The following is a 5926-nucleotide window of genomic DNA, read 5'->3' on the forward strand; positions in this document are numbered from 1 at the left end:
GGGTGGGGAGGGGTGGGGGTTGGGCTTGCTTGCTTGGCGTGTGGCCGCGCTGTGAGTTTGTGCGCGCATGCACACGCACACTCTCACACACGCACACAATCACACATACACACACACACACACACACACACACACACAAACACACACACACACACACACACAAATAGACACACCCATATACGCACACATACACACACATGCAATTGCAGGTCAACCGCTTTGCTGGGGCGCTGAAGCACCTGATGCTGGTGGCCCCCCACAGGCTCGTGCCCTTCATGGTGCGCCACAACCCCCACTCCCACCCCGCGGCACTAGCCCGCCGCCCCCTTGCACGGGCGCCGCCACCTCACGCTGCGTGCCGCCTGCCCGCTCAACTCCTGCGGGCAATCCCGCGTCCTCCAGACCGCCGCGGAGCGGCCGGCCGCTCGCGCTGCCACCTTGGAAGCGCGTGACCGCTGCTGCGTGCGCGTTGCCTTGCTGCTTTATCCGGAAGCTTTCATGCACGGGCCTGGCCCGAGAGCCCAAGCCGCAGAGCCCCTGCACGCACCCGACCGCCGTGCCTGTGGCTTCTCATCGCACCACCCAGGGCACAAATCTGGAGACCGGGCAGCGGGTGACGGCTGTCCCCGACAGCTTCTGGCGGGGTGTCGTGGCGCAGCTGGGGCTGACTCAGCAGCAGCGGGAGGACATCATCGCGTTTCACGAGGTGCACACGCGCCACATGGGCAGGTGGGCAAGGGTCATGTGTCGTGTGCGCGCGTGCATGAGTGAATGCGTGTTACAGATTTCAACGCATGCTGTGGGAGCGCGTACGCCTATCCGTCTGGCTTGAGTGTGCGAACGCATGGGCTCTGCTCGCGTCAGGCGCCCCAAGCATGCACCTGGACAGGCGACGACCCCGCTGCATCCTGCCGTCATTTGCGGCCCTTTCCCTGCACCATAACACACACACACACACACACACACACGCACACACACACACACACACACTTGCACACATACTCGCGTGTGCGCACACACAACACAGTTACACTCACGCCTGCTCCCTCCAACACCCCCTCTTCTTGTACCGCCTGCAGCGTTATGCTCGAGCGGGCGCAGCTGCAGGCGACTCTTGAGAGCGCGCACCAGGCCATCGCCGCCAGCCCACAAAACGGGTGGGCGCGCGCTCGATAAGGGCACGCCCCCTTGCCCGGGCCGCGTGCATGGGCTGGGCGCAGCAGCAACTCAGCCAAGGCGGGCGCACCCCTTGGCGCCGCCTGCGGTGCGCCAAAGCTGCTGCGCCCTCGCCCGCTGCGACCCTCGCCATTCCCGCTCCGGGCTGCCCCGCATCTAACCATGCCGCAGGCCGGGTGCTGGCGCCGGCTCTATGGCGACCGGCGCCACGACCGCCGCGATGGAAGCTACCGAGCAGCTGGCTGCCAACATGCAGAAGGAGGCGGCGGTCAGGTGGGTGGGACGCGGACGGCCGGAGCTCCTTGTCAAGGGGCCCAGCTGGTGGCCGTCGCATGGGTCCTTAAGAACTGCAGTCCTCATGGGCCCCTCAAGCACCGCAGCACCCGCTCCCTCGCGCCTGCCTGAAGTGAAACGGCTTTCTCCCTCTCACCCTGGCGCCTCCCTTTCTTGCCCCCCAACCCCCACCCACCGTGGCCTCTCGAAGGAGCCTTCTCTTCCATTACACGTTTCAGGCGGTGTTTGACGCCGTCCAGATCGCAAAAATGAACGTACACTCCTACCCACTCATTGGCGACGTGAGGCCCGCGTGCCGCTGGGGTTAGCAAGCGGGGCTGCAGCGCCGCCCGTTCAAAAGTTTGAAACGACAGCTGGGCATCCAGTCGGGGCGGTGCACGCGGCCGCCCCGCCCCCGCCTCCGCCTCCGGCTGCGCCCTCGCACCGCACCCCCGCCAAGCCCGCCGCGAGTCGGGTCGGCACCGTGTGCATAGTTGCGCGCCTTGGCCACACCGCAACCACAGCTCCTCTACCTTCCGCCGTCTGTCCGCGCGCAGGCCGTTGCCATAACGCATGTGATCTGGGACGACGCGGGCCTCAAGCCGCCCGGCACGCAGCCGCAAAAGCCGATGCCGGCGCCAGCGCCATAGCGAAGCAGGCGCCGCCGGGGGTGGAGCCCGAGCCGCCGCGGAGCCGGTCACGTCGTTTCGACTGTGCGCCCTGAAATGAGTTTCAATCCCGCTGGCAAGTGCGGCGGGGCCCGGCTTTGCTGTACGTAGGGCCCCGCCGATTGGCAAACCGCACACGATCGACTCCTACGTCTGCAACACACCGCCCCAAACTTTACCTCGATGCGATGGTATCTCACCCCTGCAATGCGCCCCAAATGGGCCTAGATGCATGCTGGGGCCGCTGCACACCACCGTTCGCGCTGGTGATGGATCGTCCCTCTCTCGGCTGGTCTTCGCTTTGCCCCTTCAAAGGAACAGACCAACCGCCGGGTGTTCTGCCCCTGCAGGCAGAAATTTATCTTTTTTGGGCTGCGGCTGCACTGGATGCCACGCCCCTCACGACTGTTCGTCCGCCCCCTTGTTGCCGCCACAAGCGCCGTGCCCGCTTTGTACCAAGCACTGTACCTGTGCCTGAAAGTGCATGCTTTCTCACTTTTACCTGCCTGCAAGCAAATGGAAAGCCGCACCCCACGCCCCGTTATGGCCCGGGGCCCCGCCGCAGCTCTGCACGCCACCAAGCTCGTGCCGGTTGCGAAAACCCGACCGCCTTTCAAGCCCCCCTTCCCACGCCGCGGCCGAACGTGCTACATGCCGGTGGCTTCGTCCGGCGCGGCACATAATGCCAAGGATGGCTCTACCTGCACACCCTGCAGGATTCGAAACATCGACTCTTCCTCTTCCTCGTGCCAATGGGCAGCTGCCACCTTGCGCGCCACGGTGACGCTTCCATGGTTGGCCCCATCTCACGCTGCAATCTTGTTGTCCAGCAAAGGGCATGCGCGAGGTGCCCTCACCGCGGCCCAAGTTTGGCCGGTCGGCTGCGTTTGGGCGCAGGCGTGCCCTCAGGCATTGCGCTCCCACTCTGTAAACCCTTGGATTGGCGGCGCCTCGACGCCCCGCCGCATCCTGCGCGCGAGCGCAACACGACATGATGCATGTTTCATCCAATACTGCGCTGATGGCCTTTCTTCCTGTAATTCGTGCTGCTGATCCTAATTGAGTCCTGTGTTCTGAGAAACGTGAGATGGTCGTAGGCAGGGACGGCGCCGCGGGATGGCAGGCTCGGCGGCAGTTGACGGTCTGATCCTGCATCAAAGCATACTGTCAAACTTGCGCGCCCCATTGTAAGCCCAATCGACCTGGCCTGGATGGCTTTGCGCAATGGCATGCTTCATATACTACCATGATGCATAGTGGCCTGACCTTGTGGGCCTGCCTCGTTTGCACACTCACACTGACACCTGAACCCGCCAGTGCACACGCGGTGTCCACCAGGTTGCTTTCCCCCCGGATGACATATCCACGTTGCCTTCTGCAATTTGACATACTATGCTTCAGGAGAAGCAGCAACGCTTCAGGGTTGCTTGAGGAATGGCAATTTGGTCTATCTCCTTTGGGCAACGTGTGTCGTCACCCGGTTACACAGTGCATAACAGCATGGGATGGCGCCGTTACCGTAGTGGGGTTGACGGTCATGCACGAGAGGGAAAGTACCACGAAATATATTGAGTGACCCCCGCCGAACGAACACGTGCTGGTGCTGAAACATCCCAAGAGTTGCCTAGGCCAACAACCCAGCTCTTGAGCTCTTTTGTGTCTTGGCGACTCTCAAGCTCCAGGCCAGCCTTCACCAACAAGCCTATTCATAATTACTGTGTATACACATTTGTCATACGACGGCCATCCAGGCACTCCCAACAGACGCAAAAATGAGGGCCAGCGCCGCGCTAGTGCTGTGTGCACTGAGTGAGTCCAATTGCACCGCAAGTAGTATATAATTATTGCGCGCCTCCGATGGACCCATATAACCCGGTCACCGGGTGCACTTGGTGCTGGGGGCCGACGACCGCTCCAAATCTGCTAGTCTTGTCGACGGTCCCAACGCATCTGAACATTGAATTGAGGAAAGCTAACACCGATGTTTTAGGCCAACTACAAGGCCGTGCTGGTTGCGCTGGCGTGCTATCACCCCTGCGGTGCTGCTGCAGCAGCAGTGCGCAGTCCAACTCTCGCTCGACCCCACACCCCGTCCGCCACCTGCCACGACTGCTGTCACTTCACAGCTGTGGTCGTGCGTGCACAAGCGCTGGCAGATCCCACAACAGGCCTGCCGCCAGGCGTCGTGCCCATCCCAAGCGACACACCACCGGCAGCCCCAGCCGCGGCAGCTGCCCGGGCCGCGCCTGCAGCGTACCCAGCCGCCGCCCCTGGCACCTACCCGGCTGCTGGGTACCCCGCTGCTCCTGGCTACCCTGCTGGGGGCGGCGTCGCCCCTGGCTACCCGATGATGGCCGCCCCTGGCTACCCCGCTGCGCCCGCTCCCGCCGCTGCCATGCTGCCGGCTGCCCCTGGCGCCCCAAGGCCTGGTGAGCTTTTCTCCCTCCAGATGGTGGATAGGGAATCCTGCAATGGCTGGATCTATCCCAAACATCCAATGCTGTGATTACAGGCCAGCGCACCCGCCACTGATCGACCTCGCCCAACCCACGGCCTCCACTCCGCCCTGCTGCCCTGCCCCTAGCAGGCCCTGCTGCCCCCGCTGCTGCCGCCCCAGGCGCGTACCCCGCGGCTCCCGCCTCGGTGTTTGCAGCCCCGCCTGGTGAGTGGCATGGGCGAGCCCCGTGCTGCGGCCAATTCTGCATCACCCGGGGGTGAAAAGCAGTGGTGAAGGGCGTGGTGCGTGGGCAAGTCACCGCGCCCGTTTGAAACGCATATTCACCAGGACAAACGCAGCCGCACCAGCAAAACCCTCACCCTAGCTTGCGCTCATGCCCGTTTGCCTAAGCAGGTGTCGCTGCCCCTGGTCTCGCTCTTCCGGGAGGTGAGGGACGCAAAACTTTGCAGGCTGCAGTGGGAGATAACCAATGGTCGATGAGGGCAGTCGCTCGGCACGGCCGCGCCGGCGCCAGCGCCGCACCCAGGCCGCCGCCGAGCAACCGGTCAGCGCGTTACCCAGAGCCCCGACCCCTCTGGCCCCCCTCGCTCTCTTCCCACTACAGCCGTCCCTGCTGGTGCCTTCACCACAGGCGTCGCCCCTGCCGCCCCGGGGCTGGCGGGGCCAGCTATGCCTGGGATGGCCGCACCCCCGGGTATGCCGGCTGTGAAAACACACCCCTTGCGTGCCGCCGCGGTGATAAAGTTGCTGCGCCATGCCGCCTTGTGCAGCAAAGCAGCAGGCTCGCTTGAGGGAACGGGGGAGGATCGCATTAATTGCAGTCAATCGCATGAAATTGGGGCTCATGGCATGTGCTCATCAGGGCGATTGTGCTCATACAAAGTCCTGCGTGGATCTCAACCCAACAGGGATGGTGCCCATCGGCCCCCCTGCGGCCATGCCGTTTGACGGGACCATCACCGGCGGCCAGGTGCGGGAGCGCTCTGCAGCAGCCTGCGCCAGACGCGCAGCTGAAGTGGGGCGGCGAGGAAATCAAAAGTGACAGCATGACACTTGGAAGTGATGGCGAGCAAGTTGAGCGTGAAGCGCGCCGCGGCAGTCTCGGAGCTTGTACCATTGGTTTAGTGAGCCGGCATGATCTCAACGGCAGCTGCTGACCTGCTGCCTTGCACCCTCATGCGTGCGCATCTCCCCGCCTCCGCCTAGGGCCCCCCGCTGCAGCAGCCTCCCAGCATGTCGTCGGGCCCCGACGCCGCCTCCATGAACGACGGCGGCCTCAGCAGCGGCGGCGCCGGCACCGGCCTCGGCGGCCTCGCGGGGGGCCCCTCCGGTCTCAGCGGTGGCGGCGGGG

The sequence above is a fragment of the Monoraphidium neglectum genome (assembly GCF_000611645.1).
Source record: "Monoraphidium neglectum strain SAG 48.87 unplaced genomic scaffold scaffold01947, whole genome shotgun sequence".
Taxonomy (NCBI): domain Eukaryota; kingdom Viridiplantae; phylum Chlorophyta; class Chlorophyceae; order Sphaeropleales; family Selenastraceae; genus Monoraphidium; species Monoraphidium neglectum.